The 16,350-nt window shown below is 34.0% G+C and overlaps 2 long non-coding RNA genes across 2 annotated transcripts; both read left to right on the top strand.

Annotated features, from left to right (window-relative positions):
- Positions 1 to 5,879: 5,879 nt before the first annotated feature.
- Positions 5,880 to 9,366, top strand: LOC147391582 (uncharacterized). The gene is made up of 3 exons (XR_015170299.1): positions 5,880 to 6,217; positions 7,972 to 8,025; positions 8,153 to 9,366. It is a non-coding gene; the product is annotated as an uncharacterized LOC147391582 (long non-coding RNA).
- LOC147391583 (uncharacterized) lies at positions 9,367 to 10,062 on the top strand. The gene is made up of 2 exons (XR_015170300.1): positions 9,367 to 9,472; positions 9,768 to 10,062. It is a non-coding gene; the product is annotated as an uncharacterized LOC147391583 (long non-coding RNA).
- Positions 10,063 to 16,350: the final 6,288 nt, after the last annotated feature.

Raw genomic sequence — 16,350 nt, forward strand, 5'->3', positions numbered from 1 at the left:
CTTTGAAAATAAATAAGAAATTTTCTTTGAAAACAAATGAGAATTTAATATTACTGAGTTGAGAATAGATATTATGTTTCCTACCATGCAACTGTGACCACCCGGCTTAAAATAAATAATAGAATTCGGAGCCTCTGTGCTAATAGAATTTAAATAAACATGCAACCAATCATTATCCCTAGATATTCCTTCATCAACTTACACATACATTACAATGTAAAATACAGACATCACCCCTCGGGTGTGACTCTTACATTTTACCGTTTTATCCTTTTTTTTTTTCGATTCTTACACTTTTTTTATGTTTTCAAACACATCATTTATTTTTCGGATTCATTCAATTAAAAATTCATTTTTGGATATCAAATTTTTTTTGATACTTTAAAACTCATTTTTATCATTTAAATTGAAACTTTACAAAACTTATATCAAAACATGGTCCAAGCAGTGCATAAAACTCAACTGATGGAAATAACCCGGTGAAATATCCTACCCACATATAATTTATTATAAAATATAATTAAACATATCAAATATGCAAGTTCTAACGTGAATTTGAAATAAAAAAAAAATCTATATTTTTAAAATATATAATAAATTTTTGATAAAATCCTAAATGTAATTTTCACAATCTACGATTACTAATAGAAATTGAAAGTTCCTTACAATCTCTGTGAAATGGGATCGAATAGCATGCGTGGAAATCGAGATGATCGACATTGATTAAATTTTGAAGTGGTTGATTTTTTAATTTGATCCGGTGGTTTCGAAGATCTCAACACCATCGTCATTTCTCCCTTCTACGACGAAGGATGATTTTGACTCAAAATAGATGAAATCTAGGGTCGAAGTTTCGAAATCCCCGTATTATATACAACTGATTTTTGACGATACGGGGTGAAAAAGGAGGGAAAAGGAAAGGAAATTGGGTGGGTTTGGTAGAGAATGACGCTGCGGACGATTTTTCCTTCTACGTCGGAGGTCGAAGAAGGACCGTTTGCGGCCAATCAGAGTTTAAAGATCAGAATAAAACCAATTTTTAAAAAAAAAATGTCACGGCTGGTTTTGGACGATTTAACATGACAATGAATACTATTTTGATTAAAAAAATTATTTATATAAGTGTGGGACGAAATCGATATTTTACTTATTGTTTCGTTCGACGATAACTTGACTGTCCGAACTTCAAAAGTGATGAATGAATACTCTATTTTGTCTAATTTTTCGTTCCGAATCTAATGGTCTGATCAAATTCTACAAAATATGTCTCTAGCAAAAATTTACTTTTTCGACCCAATGGGACCCTAAAATTGACTTCGTTTTGGTTTTTTACAATAATTCAACTTTTTAAACTCCAAAAATGACAAGTAAGTTGTCCATTTTTTATAATTTTTCGTTACAAATCTAATGGTATGATTGAATTTTAAAAATTATTACTCTAGTAAAAAGTCATTATTTTGGCCTAATTCGACTTGAAAATTGAGGATTTTATAATTTTTCTGTTAGGACTCGCACTTGAGTATGCTTACAGGCTAAAGTATGTTTTTCTATCATTTTAAATCTAACAGTGATGTCAGATTTCATTAAAAATAATCAGAAATATCCTAGAGTTTTATCCTAATTCCCACTTTCAGAATTTTCTCAAATTTTTTCTATTTATTTTTCTCGATATACGAATAAAAAACTTGGGGTTTTACAAATGACTTGAAAGAAATAATGCTCAATACGATAGAAAGGTCGTGACCCACGTTTGTAAGTGCTTTTCTAAGCCATAATGAAGAAACTGAGTACTTCAAGTTGCTTTGGGAATATAAGATGTTTTTGCTTGGGCTTACAAAGAAATGCCAGGACTTGATCCGAAAGTTGTTGTTCATCAACTTGTAGTTAGACATTGAGTTCGCCTAATAAAATAGGCAACATGTCTTTTTCGACCAGAGTTGCTACCATAGATTGAGACAGAGATCAGCAAGTTAATCGAAGTCAGATGTCATAGTTCTTGTTAAAGAATGGACAAATTCGAGAATGCTTAGATTTTCGTGAGTTGAACATGCATATCCAAAGGATGATTTTCTACTCTCAATCATAAAACTTATGGTTAATGTGACTACAGGACATGAGGCTTTATCTTTCATGGATGGATCTTTTGACTATAACCAAATTTGAATGACGCCAAAAAATGAGGAACTTACAGCCTTCCGTACCCCGAAAGACATATATTGTTATAAAGTTATGCCTTTTAGACTTAAGAATACTGGCGCCATTTACTAGTGAGATATGCAAAAAATCTTTAATGACATGCTATATGACAAGGTCGAATGTTACGTTGATAACCTAGTAGTAAAGTCAAAAAAAAAAGAGAATCACTTGCAACATCTACATGATATCTTAAATAGATTTTGAAAATGTACTCAAGATGAACCCACTAACATATACTTTTAGAGTTACCTCAAGAAAATTCTTGGGATTTTTGGTTTGACATCGTGGCATTAAAATCGATCAAAACAAGATTGAGGTCATCGAAAAGATGTCAACACCATAGAATATTCATGAGCTCAAAAGTTTACAAGGCCAACTTGCTTACATTCGGAGATTTCTTTCAAATTTAGCTGGACATTATCATCTTTTTAGTCGATTGATAAAGAAAAATATATCATTTGAATGGGATGAGCTTGTGAGAATGCTCTAAAAAGTAAGAAAAGTTATTTTTGCACCAAAAGATGATGATGCTACATTTTTAGGTATACTATTGTAGACACCCCATTTTTGCACTCGCCTAATTAATCAACTCGTCAACCCGATTGCGATGGTTCCCAATGATGGATGGTTATTCCAATGCTCTGTTTGTTGCCAGATATGTTTCAGAAATTCGAATGAGGTATCTCAAGCAAACAAAACTGTAGAAATCACATTACGTTAGGAAAATATGTCCCAAAAACATAAAAATCATCATTTTTCAAACAAAAAGAAGCTTCACGATAAAAATGACTAAATTATCAAAATACCCCTAATATCAAAACATCCCTAGAGCTTACATTACACTTAGAAAAATCCTCTTAAACGTATAAAATAACAAATCGAAACCAAATAAATTATTTCGTCAATTTTCACAAAATTCGATAAAATTATGAAAATACCCCTCATAAAAATCATGACCATTTCGCACAAAAAATTTCATAAATGACACAAACAAATATTTCCATTGAATTCCTTATGAAAAATCGATTTCAAAACATCATGGACCATTGAAAAATGACTTAAAACGCAAAAAGTCCTCTCCGAGGGTAAAACGATAATTTTATAATTTTAATAATTAAAAATTTTAAAATTAATAATTAAAACATTGATTAATGTAAAGTGAAATCCTAATTAAAATTAATTTTTTTTAAGTCAAGTCAATCAAGTAAGACTTAAGTCAAAATCCTAAAATCTAGTCAATCAAGTAAGACTTAAGTCAAAACCCTAATCAATCTAATAAGACTAATGTCAAACCTTAACTCTAATAGAATTCTAATCAAACACTAACTCTATTTAAAATAATTCTAATCAAATACTAACTCTATCTAATAGAATTCTAATCTAACACTAACTCTATCTAAAAAGCACCTAAAAAAATCTATAAATAAGGGTCTCTACAACCTATTTTCGTATCCAAAAGAAAATCCTAGAAAAAGTAGGTCACGAAGTCTTCCTAACCTTCCCCAAACCCTAATTTTGAAGTCTTAACCCCTTACCTAACATCCATACCCCAACTTTAGCTCAAAAAATACTCAAAAACCCTTTAAAAACACCTAGAAAATTTATCAAAAATTAGGAAACACTTAGATCTAAGGAGAAGATACTTCATCTTGGAGATTCAAAGCGGATCCAGTAACGAAAATGAAGCAAGGAATCTCTCCGCCAGCTCTGAGGGAACTATCGTTGTGATCATCTAGGTATTTTTCATTTTATTATTTATTTATTTATTTATTTAGGTCTTTTAGTAGTGTAGTTTTATTTAGGAAAAGTAGAGATCGGCGTTTGCCGGGCGGAGTTGGTACCTAACACCTTCCAACCCCGTAACTTGATCTCCAAACTCGTATTTACTTTCGTAGATTAGTGTTATTTACCTTTTAGAGTCAATGTTCGGTTCCTAGACCGTAATAACTAGGTGGCGACTCCCCAAACCTCAAAAATCAAAAGCAGATCCACGCACCCCGCAACTATTAGTATTATTATTTAAGTCATACTTATTTTCATAAATCTTAAAAGTTTAAATAATTTTTTTTAAATTTTTTTGCATTTCAATTTCAATATTAAGATTACCACTTAAATTAAAAATAAGTTTTAAAACTTTAGTTTTAAATATAGGGTTCATAATTGAAGTAAATGCTAAGTTATGTGGAATAATTTTTCAATATTTATTAAATTTATTATTCATTTGTGTAACATTATTATTATTCAAATTCAAGTTTAAAAATTCTTTAATTTGAGCTAATTGCACATAAAATTCGACGAATATAACATATTTTTATCCCGAAAAAGCTTTTGTAATTTCGACAAAATTTTGAAAATAATTAAAAATATTAGATGTATTTTTCCAATCAATTTCTTCTAATTGTGTTTTACTACATGTGTCTTCTAAAAACCTTTTTATTGGATTTTTATAACGAATCGCGTGTTGTGGCATGTAATATGTGAAATTCCATCGATATGGCGCGTATAATGATAATTTAGTTTGTGGTAAATCAAATAATTCACAATATTCATCAAATCATTTTTGTTTAATATGTGATATTCTTATAGTACTAATAATTTCTCTAATATTTTCAAAAACATTATTTAAACATTGAATACCATCTTGTACAATTAAATTTAAAATATGTGCCGCACAACGAACATGTAATAATTCTTTTAAAATTGGTACATCAACTAATACATCTTTAAGATAAGTTACGACATTATTATTACTATTAGCATTATCTAATGTAATTGTAAATATTTTATTCCTAATTTCGTAATCTAATAAAACATTTTGCAAAGCTTCAAAAATTTATAAACTTGTATGTTATGCATTTAATAAAGAAAAATATATAATTCTTTTCTATAAATTCTAATTTTCATCTACAAAATGTCGTAAAATACATACATAGTATACCTTGAATTGAAGTCCATAAATCAGAAGTTAAACATATTTTACTAGGTATATTTTGTAATAAATTTTTAATTTCTATTTTTTTTATTTTAAACATTTTCATTACATCTCTTTTTAATGTATTTCTAGAAATACTTTCACAATTAGGAAAATATGTTTTTTGAATAAATTTTTTATATTGTATTTTTTCAGTTACAAGAAATTGCATTTCTTCTATAATAATAAATTTAATAGTTTCTCGTTGTGCCATTTCGACATCATACGACCATGTGCTTATGTCGTCAGTGATTGATTGACTAAGTAAATTTTGATTAATATCGGGTTGTTCTCTTCTAATGATGAGTGTCTCCAAACACTCAATTATACGCACACTTTCTGGATATTTATCTTGATTTTTGTACCTATTTATTCATATTAAGATAATAATCATGATAAGCCTCAAACCACCACGTTCCATGTTAATTAGGCTTAATTATATATAAATAAATTCATTTACTAGATAAATCTAATTACGTGTGTTTCTTATATAGAAAATCAACAATTTGAAATCAAAATCTCAAGGAAAAAGTATTTGGGCCCACTTTGGAATGCCCTAATCCTTAACTCACACTACAAGAAAATAGTGAATCAGGAACAAAATTATAAAATGGATTTTATCCGTTTCTAATTAAAAACGGGTTTAAGCCGTTTTACATTTAAAAACTGTTTTATCTGCATTTTATCCGACCCGATATCCGTCTGATTAATTGGAACGAAAGCTCTCTCAGTCGTCTCTCCCAATTGTGTGTGTCTCTCTCTCGATCTCTGTCGCTCTCTCGTCTCTCTCTCTCTCTCTCTCGATAGTCTCTCTGGATCTCAGTCGATCCCCTCGATCTCATCTCTCTCTCGGTCGCTCTCCCTCGATCTCATCTCTCTCTCGCTCAGTCGCTCTCCCTCGATCGTTTCTCGATCTCAGTCGTTATCCCTCGATCTCATCTCTATCTCGCTCAATCGCTCACTCAGTAGAGGAGAACCGAAGGATTCACCAAGCAACAGAGAACAGAGAGAAGAGAGATTCAATTTCTTCCCTGACCTTGTGAATCGAAGGTTCGAATACTCTTATTTAGGGTTTCAAGCTACCTTAGCAGTGTTCTATTTTTATTTTTATGAACTCGTGTTTTTTGCTAGATTTTTTAAATCCATTGTCCGTTATTGATCTCGTTTACAGTTCTCTTTAGTTTTCAGATCATTCTTGTAGTATGAGTTACATTCTTCTTGCAGTTGTAATTTTGATTGTTTTAGCATCTCTTATATGAAACATGGGCAGCTATTTGTATTTCTGATGTGAATTGTGATTGTGTTCAAACTTAGGGTTGGAATAGTTTTGGATGATTAGCATCTCTTATCACAGATTCTTTTTGAAGCTGTGGGGAACACGAACAGAGATTAGCAACATCAATTGTTATAGATCAGGTGTTTCTGCTTTGTCGTTTGAAATCAAATTACTTTAGGGGATTGTTTGGGAACATGAATTCATAGTTTGCTTCTTACACGTGTCCCTTCTTTTCTATGTAAGTTCTCAAAGTTTAAATATTTCAGATATATGCATCAGTAAGTATAGAAGTGAACTTACAATTTCTTTACTCCAAAAGGTTTTTTGTACTGATATTATGAGAAAGTTTTCATGCTCATTTTATCATTTCTTCAAGTATCAAATGTGTTTGTAGAACTTGAATTAATTTGGACATTTAAGTTCTCAATAAATTTGTATTTTGGTACCTTGATTTTATTTGTTTAAGTTGGTAGGCTATTTCAATCACCTTCTAAATGACAGGATAAGCACTCGCATGCCCATTTATCCAAGCAATTCAAGCAACACACCATCTGTATAGTGTACATCAGTCTTACTACTGGAGTTCCCTCCCCTATGGCTGGACGCATTGGGTGGTTCATACCTACCTTGAAAGTTAATATGATGAATGAAAGGAATACTGTAGTTGTACTCTCTGTACCATACTATTTGGACCATCCACACTAAAGAGAATCAGTAAAAAAAATTAGTTAAAGTAGTGTGCATCTTATCACAAAAGTTCACTTTTTTTTTATATTATGGTTACAGACAGTTTTTACTTGTAGCAGACACAAATCCAAAGGTAATTCTTGGCTGTCTCTTGGGAAATCAAAGTTTTGATGCTCTACCCCTGCTGGATTGTTTGTGATGCCCTTTTTTTTGGGTTTTGAACCCAGGTTTTGGCATCAATACTCAAGACTTCATCTAGTTTGTTAGGCAAGCTTAATATTAAGGAATTACTCAAAAAAGGACTAACATACGATTTAAATAAGAGGTCTTTATAGAATCTGGTGGATCCATTTATGAAAGGCATAAATTGAATATCTGGTTTTCCATCTTACTTCATGTTTGAGACTATATCTTCTTCATGCAAACTACATCAAGTGTTCATCAAATATTGCCTAGACATTTCAAAATAGGTGTCCTACCCATGTCTGATTGTTCAGTGTACTAAAATAAAGTTCCACAAAAATAACTGCACCATATCCATGCCATCTCTGGGTAGCACAGTTCACTTCATTGTCAAACTTTGAATGTCAGTGCAATATGCTGGGCAGTGTCTGATATTGTTGTATGCATGTATGAGAGATCTTTTGGACCTCCCATATTTTCAGTTTTCTCTTATAAAGTAGGGTGACTGCCCCTGAATCCTTGTAATACTTCTTAAATACAAATCCTTTCTTGGTGGAAAAAAAAGGGGGTCCGAGGGAACTCTTTACCCACTTGTCCTTTCACTTTGTATTTCTCTTCAATTTACACTGTACTTATCTTACTTCTATGTGTTTGTCAGGTTTGCGAAGGAATATAGAGAATTTAAGGAAAAATAGAAGAGAAGAGAAAAAGCGTATGCCTACTTTCCCTTATGAGTTATTTCCATAACTAGTGTACCCTTTTGGGGTTATACTCTTCTTTGTTCTTCTATATCATGCTTAGTTCGGCTTATTTTCATAATTAGTATTTCCTTGTGCTAGGTTTGCATGATCAATGGAGAAAAGAGGAGAGGAAAAGATTGAAAAATAACAGTGAATAAGGTCAGGAGGCGCCACTTTATTTTTCCTTGCAAGGTAAGCTGGCATTCTTGTTATGTGGAATTAGTTAAATATTTTTTTTCCCATTTTGTATCCTTTTAGATTATAAAGGGGACTATAACTTATAGAATACGAAATATACTAAATTAGTTAAAGGATGACTGTTAGTGATGAGAGTTTAGAGTTTGTTACCCAATCTTTTAACAACTTCAAAGCTTTATCACTTGTGAGCTGTGACGGGTTCAACACTGATGGGTTTGCAACCATTGCAACTCATTGCAAGTAAGCTTCCTAATTTCCTTAATTTGTATAATGGGTACTTTAATTTTTCTGCTAATTAGACTTCTAAAGTGACATGTATGCATGATAAGGTTGTTTGGTCTCCTAACTAGGTTGGTTTTAGCTGTCTTAGTGTTCTTGTTCTTATAAATGCTTGTGATTTTAGGTGGAAATGGATATTTTTATCTGTTTTTTCTTAAGTGATGAAATTGTTTTAGTTCCTTCTTAGACAAGCCTTTCTTTTTTCTACCATGACAAGTTTACAACTCATTGGAAGCAACCTTCTTCATTTACTTGATTGTTACAGTGGAAATTTTGTTTATTTCCCAAGTTAGATTGAAATACTAAAAAAAAAAACAGTGCATTTTCTACTTCTATCAGTAGGGCTTGCTTGTAGAACCTATTTCTTATTGACAAGATTTAAAATATCGTATCGATTAAATGTTTTGGTTTATGGAAAATCCTAGACAGTATCAGCCGATACATACCCGATACATTCAATGTTTTGTATCGGTCTTGGCCGATACCAATATGTATTGACTGATACATTCTGTTAATTTAAAACCATGCTTATCGGTAAAATCTGAGATATCCCTTAGAAAGATTGTTTGAAAGCCAACCAAGTCTGAACAGCATAACAGTCCAAGTTATCTATTGGCGGGGAATTTGTCCCTCAATTTGATAGACTATGATGGTAACCTGCCCCTCAATCACACACTATTTGTGTTTTTTTATGCGACTTGTTAACTGTGTGGCTGTCTATCCTACCTTGTTGAGGCTCTTGTATTTGCCAGAACAGTTAACATTAAATAGGAACTAAAATAAGGTTGATGGAAGTATTATCGAATATTTTCTTGTTGGATATATCGGTTACTATTTTCGGAAACAGTTCCCCTGGTTTTCATTTCATTTTTTATGATGTATTTCAGATGAGCATGACATGGACTTCGATAAATTTGGGATCCTTATAAAAGTGAAATTCAGGTGAGTCACATTTTGGGAAAATGACTTTTTACTACATTTGTGCTAGTAATTATAACCTGTGACAAATTTTGCTGTATCATCATCATCACCATTATGACCCACGACAATTTTTGCTATATAATCATCACCACCTCTATCCCAACTATATTGACATGAATCACATTCCTCCATCAATAATTATTTGTAAAACAATAGCTATTTATTGTGTTCCATTGATAGTGAAATAATTGATTAGACAGCTGTCTGCATCATCTTTGAGAGTGGAAGCTTATCTGCATCATCTTTGATTGATCAGGAGCACTTGTTTGAAACACTCTTTTGAAGGTGCGGAAGCTCATCGTGAGAGTATGCAATGTGGTGACACGAAAGAATTTTTTTATTGGTAGTTGCGGGCATTGTGGGGATCTTAAAGAAGATAGGGAGGGATGAGAGTGATGGCATTGCTTCCTTGTAAGCACTTGTGCTTGTGTAATGATTGCGAATAGTTTATCGATGCATTGTAATTTTGGATTTATAAATTATGACTCATTGCAACTCTTTTTTTGTATAAATTAATGTGATAGAGAACCTCGATGTTCTCTATTTCGATATATTTTAACCGTGGGTAATAGGCAGGTAGCAAGAAAAGAAAAAAAAAAAAAATTAGATATCAATTTATAACAATTTTAGATATAGGTTTATAACTGATGTCTAAAGTCTCAAACGTAGGACATCAGTTCTATAAAATCCGATGTCTCAAATCTTTTTGGGTTATCGTGTGCTATTATATAAAGACGCAGATTAGGAAGGGTTTTAAGCCGTTCCAAATTCCGAGATCTGGAACGGTTTTTAACCGTTCCAAATCATGAAATATAGAACGGGTTTTAGCCGTTTAACCTCATTAACGACGCCTCGATTAAAGACGGTCTGCAAGCCATTTCATAGTGGCTTAGGAACGGTAATAAACCGTTCCTAATTGCCATATTTGTTGTAGTGTCATATTCTCCTCTTTTGTCTTTTTGTGCAAAGAAAAGTGGAGGCTACTTTTAGACTCTTCTACACACATTTTTCTCTATAAATAGAGCATTCATTTCTAGAAAAAGGGTCCTATCTTGGTTCTCTTATCCAAGACTCCTTTAATCTAAGGTTCTTTGCCTATTCTCTTCTTTTTTGTATTTTCATTTTCTAGTTATTTTCTTTTGGCTAAATAGTCTTGTAAGAAGTAGAAGAAGAAGTTGTAATTTTTTCCATGAAATGAAGAAAAGTTCTTTCATCTCTCATCTTCCCACTCTTGCAATGACATTAGACTAAGTTCCCCTCCATTGGAGAGTGGAAAAGCCTAGAGCAAGTTTTTGTGTTATTTCTAATTTCATGTCTTTCTTTTATTTAAAATACTTATGAGTTCTCTTTAAGTTTCTTGCACCTTTTATTCTTAATATAGATACTTTATACTTAGATTAGATCAAGATAAAGTATGCTTAAACTAGATAATTGGTAGTAGGAAGTTTTCAAAGAATTCTACTTTGTTTACGTTCCCTTATTTCATTTCATTTGTAAAACTTTCCGATCTAAGGAGCTAACACCAAGCCCTTATGATTGAGTTATAAAAAGGCTAGAAATTAGGAATTGTTCATCAACATGTTCTAGGTAGATCCACCTCCAATGGTGTTTTAATTTCATAAGTTTACTTGTTTTTAATTCATTTACTTTAGTTCATTTTCTAGTAATTTTACATCTTCTTATAACTTCAAAAATACAAAGAAAAATAATTTTTAATTCCTTTTAGTTAATTTGAATTTTATCCTCTTAGCTTAACTCTATTCCTCCTTTCTCTTGGGTTCGATCCTCTACTTGTCCCACAAGTAAGGTAAAAGTAAAATTAATATTAACTCCGGTGAGAAGAACAACGATAGTCTCATCAAAATTTTGGCGCTGCTGCCGAGGAAAGGTAAAAGTATTAGTGGTAAGTTTTGATTTAAAATAAATTTCTTTCATTTTTATTTTATTTTTTTTCTTTTATTTTTTTTCTATAAGTTCAAGTATTCTTGAGGTTTTTAAGAGAGAAGAAAAAAGAAAATAAACATTGAAAAAAAAAAAGTCATTCCCGTTTGTTTTTTCACCCTTAACAGCAAAACTTAAACTGACTGTAACTTTCTGCTCTGATATCCAATTTACTATTATAGTATATCGATTTGGGGTAGAACGAAATTTTCTATTAAATATGACATAGTTAGTAAGATTGTGGTAAGTCAGATTCTATTTTTGAGTCTGTTTACTATCATTTCTACTAACATTTCTATTTTGCTTCTTGTAGGTGAACATTTTTTTTTCTTCTTTTCTTTCAATTTCCTTGAATCTTTAGTTAGGTTTATTTTTTTGCTTTAGAAACTATTGTATAGGATTCCTTGTAAATTTTTTTAATTATCCAAGAAGGCTTGGATTGTAATAGACTAAGGAAGGACGACGGGTGGACAATACCGTCACGGCTCCTTAGGTTTGCACACCAAAATTGGAGTTGGTGGCCTAAGTCGACTCAAACCGTCTTCACCCCGTCTAGCACGGAAGGTAATCTCGAAACACCCACGCTTCTCTTTGCTAGTGGGTTACTCTTTGCCTTTGTGTGTTATTTTTCCAATTTGCACACACTTGAAATAGTTAATTAAGTAGTAAAGAGCACCCCTCTCTTAGGGATGGCATGATAAGATAAGGATTGGAAGTCATTATCAATTTCTTGCTCTAATTAAGATAATCAACTCACTAGTCATCCAATCAAATTAATTAAAATCAATTAGACTTGACTATAGGGCCCACGAGCTCAATAGGAGAAATTCCGCTTCAAGTTGTGCCAATTGCGCTTCTTGGTCATTTTTTGTATCTAGTAAGATCTTGCCCTTTGAGGGGATAGACTCAGTTTATTCAAGAAAGGAAGGTGACTTAAGAGTGCCCTTGCTTATGCATTGTACGCCACCTCCGATCTGGAGATCCGAATGATTCAAACTTGACTTCATAGAATCGAGTTGGAAGGCTAGTTGTGTTATTTCTACCCAGTTAGGAGCTGTCTAGTTTTAGGCAACCTATCTAGGTCCAGTCTTTTTTTTTGTGATTGTTTGATCGATTGTGTGATTTGTATGCTTGGTAGACGTTCACAAAACAACGTGTTAGAACCATTTGATCTTGAGATCGAACGTACCATCAGTAAGATACGCAAGACACCATCAGTAGTTATGATGGGTGATCGAGAGCGAACTCTCAATGAGTTCTTCACTTTAACTTCCGCATCTCCTCCTACATGCATTGATCTACCATTAAACAATGCACCTCAGTTTGAAATTAGGGCTGTCACCATTAATATATTCCCTAAGTTCCACGGTTTAGAGCGTGAACAACCTTACATCCATCTTAATCGATTCTTGACTGTATATCAAACTTTTAGAAATCAGAATCTAGATGAGGAGAGTATCAAGCTTATTCTGTTCCCGTTATCCCTGGAAGACCACACAGCTGCGTGGTTGAACTCCCTAACACCCAATTCCATATTTACCTGGGATGTTCTATCCAAGAAATTTATGGTCAAATTCTACCCCGTGGCCAAAACTGAGAAAATGAAGGACTCCATTAGAAATTTTAGAGCCCGTCCTGATGATGAATTTTCCCAAACTTGAGAAAGATTCAATGATTTATTGGTCAAGTGCCCACACCATGGCATTGACAAAGCACAGTTGGTGCAAAGTTGTTATAGAGGATTAACAATTAATCAACGTACCTTAGTCGAGTCAATGCATAAGGGCCAGTTCATGAACCAGACTCCAAACCAAGCGTACGATTTTCTCGTAGAGTTAATCGAGAGTGCTCAAAATTGGAACACTAACCAAGAAGAATTTGATAGAGATGATCTGGTTAGAAAGACAAGCATGTATGAGATGAAGGCAGACCCTGATCTCAAAAATGTTATGTCTAGTCTAGTGAGTGGGATGAACAATCTCACGAAGAAGTTAGATGCCTTTACCATCTCAGCATCCAAACCTCACCTAAATCCTCGTACAATTTCGCAAGTGACTGTTGAACTGAGTTCTTTGTACGTCATATGCGACGGCAACGACCATTTGGTTGAGTGTTGTCCCACCTTGCCTCAAATCAAAGCTGAACAAGCAAATGTGATTAATGGCTATAGTACTTTTAGGAAGCCAACTCCAAACTCTTTTAGCCAAATGTATCACCCAGATAATAGGTTTCATCCTAATTTCTCATACAGATAGAACGAACCTATTCAATCTAATGGTCTGTCAGGGTACAATAAGAGTTTTCCTAGGCAATCTGATTCTTCCACAAACCAAGCTATTGTTCCTCAAGTCCCTTATCAACCCCAACAATCTACAGATTGTAGAGCCATCATACCAGATCCCATGACCAATTACTAGCAGCCTGCCCAACAACAGTCGTCCTTAGAATCTATGATTGCCGAGTTGATGAGGCAGCAACAGCAGTTCATCCAAACTCAACAGCAAACCTATCAAAATCAAACTCAGATTAACCAGGTCACTGCGCAATCTATAGCTAAGATGGAAGTTCAGTTGGGACAGTTAGCTCTCTCCTTGAGTGGAAGAGAGAAAGGTCAATTTCCTAGTCAGACTATCCCTAACCCTAGAGGTCAACCTTTGATTCCAAACGGATCAAAAGGTCAATACGAAGTAGGAAGCCATTCTAGAGCTCCACAAGACTCAGTCCAGGCTATCCACACCTTGCATTCGGGAAAGAAGGTGGACAACAAGGTCCAACCTATTGGCATGGGAGAAAAAGTCATAGAGAAAGACAAAGTTCAAAAAAAAGTCATAAAGTCTCCAACAGAGAAGGAGAAAGAATTGGAAAATCCTCCTATCATTTCGCCAATTCCAAAAGCTCCATTTTCCCATCGCCTTAGAGATTCTAAAAAAGATAAGCAATTTGATGGTATCTTAGAAGTCTTCCAAAATGTGCATATCAATATCCCATTCCTAGATGTCATTAAGCAGATACCTTCTTATGCGAAATTCCTAAAGGATTTGACCACAGCTAAAAGGAAAACACCGTTTCCTCGGGAAGCTATCATGGCAGCCCAAGCTTCGTCGCTCATCCAACAAACAATTACACCAAAATTTAAGGATCCGGGATGTCCGAAAATTTCCATTCATATTGGAAATCAAGTGGTCGACAAATGTCTCTTAGACTTAGGGGCCAATGTGAATCTTTTACCATATTCGATTTATAAATAATTAGGTTTGGGGGTTTTGAAACCCACCGATATCACGTTGAGTCTAGCCAATAGGTCCATAAAAATTTCAAAGGGTATAGTTGAAGACGTGATAGTTAAAGTCAAAGATTTCTATTTCCCTGTTGACTTTGTTGTCTTAGACACAGAGCCAGTCATCAATTCGAACAGTCATATTCCTATCATCTTAGGACGTCCATTCTTAGCCACGTCTGACGCAGTCATTCGTTGTAGAAACGGAATTATGACTTTAGCATTTGGGGATATGAAAGTAAAACTGAACGTCTTCCACAATTTCTAAGGAATTGATGTAGATGATGGTATGGAGGAAGTGAACATGATAGATACGCTAGTCAATCAAACGTATCAAGAGTTAGGATACTCTGATCCCCTAACGAAATGTTTGGCTCACTTTGGCCTTGACTTAAACGTAGAAGAGTCTATAAGCGAAGTCAATACTTTGCTTGAATCCGTTCCACTCTTAGATTCTGTGCGGTGGCACGCAAAAGCTGAAAGTCTTCCTGTGCACACATCCAACCTTGTTCCTTCTCATGTCGAGCCTCCAAAATTAGAACTCAAGTCGCTTCCAGAGACCTTGAGATATGCATTTCTTGGCAAGAATCAAACCTTGCCCGTGATCATTTCCTCTCACCTCAATGAAGTTCAAGAGGGAAAGTTGTTAGGAGTATTAAAGGAACATCAAGAAGCTATTGGTTGGAGTATAGCTGACATCAAGGAAATTAGTCCATTTGTGATGATGCACCATATTCGTTTAGAGGATTTTGCTAAACCTTCCTTAAAACCTTAGAGACGGCTAAATCCTATCATGAAAGACGTGGTTCGGGTGGAAGTGATAAAATTGCTAGATGCGGGTATTATCTATCCTATCTCTGACAGTCGTTGGGTGAGTCCTATACAAGTAGTTCCTAAAAAATCTGGTATCACTGTGGTAGTGAACCAAGACAACGAATTAATCCCCACTCAAGTCCAAAATGGATGGAGAGTGTGTATCGATTATAGGAAACTCAACTCGATGACTCCTAAGGATCATTTCTCCTTACCTTTCATTGATCAAATGTTAGAGCGTCTAGCAGGACATTCTTACTATTGCTTCTTAGATGGTTATTCCGGGTACAACCAGATACCTGTTGCTCCAATCGATCAAGAGAAAACAACTTTCACCTGTCCCTTTGGAATTTTCGCGTATCGTCGCATGCCTTTTGGATTGTGCAATGCACCCTCTACTTTTCAACGGTGCATGATGAGTATATTTTCTGACATGTTAGAAAGATATCTCGAAGTGTTCATGGACGATTTTTCAGTTTTTGGACCAAGTTTTGAGGAATGTCTCCATCACTTGACTTTGGTCCTTGTACGTTGGAAAGAGGTCAATCTAGTCCTCAATTGGGAAAAATGCTATTTCATGGTAACATCGGGGATTGTGCTAGGGCACATTGTTTCTTTTAAGGGGATTGAGGTAGATAAGGCAAAGGTAGGTCTAATTGAAAAATTACCACCTCCTAGAACGATCAAAGAAATTAGGTCATTCCTAGGCCATACAGGTTTTTATCGTAGATTCATTAAAGATTTCGAAAAAATCTCGAAGCCTTTATGTGAGCTATTGGGAAAGGATGTTCATTTCGACTTTTCAGAG

The sequence above is a fragment of the Akebia trifoliata genome, chromosome 11 (assembly GCF_017979445.1).
Source record: "Akebia trifoliata isolate Shusen 1 chromosome 11, ASM1797944v1, whole genome shotgun sequence".
Classification (NCBI taxonomy): Eukaryota; Viridiplantae; Streptophyta; class Magnoliopsida; order Ranunculales; family Lardizabalaceae; genus Akebia; species Akebia trifoliata.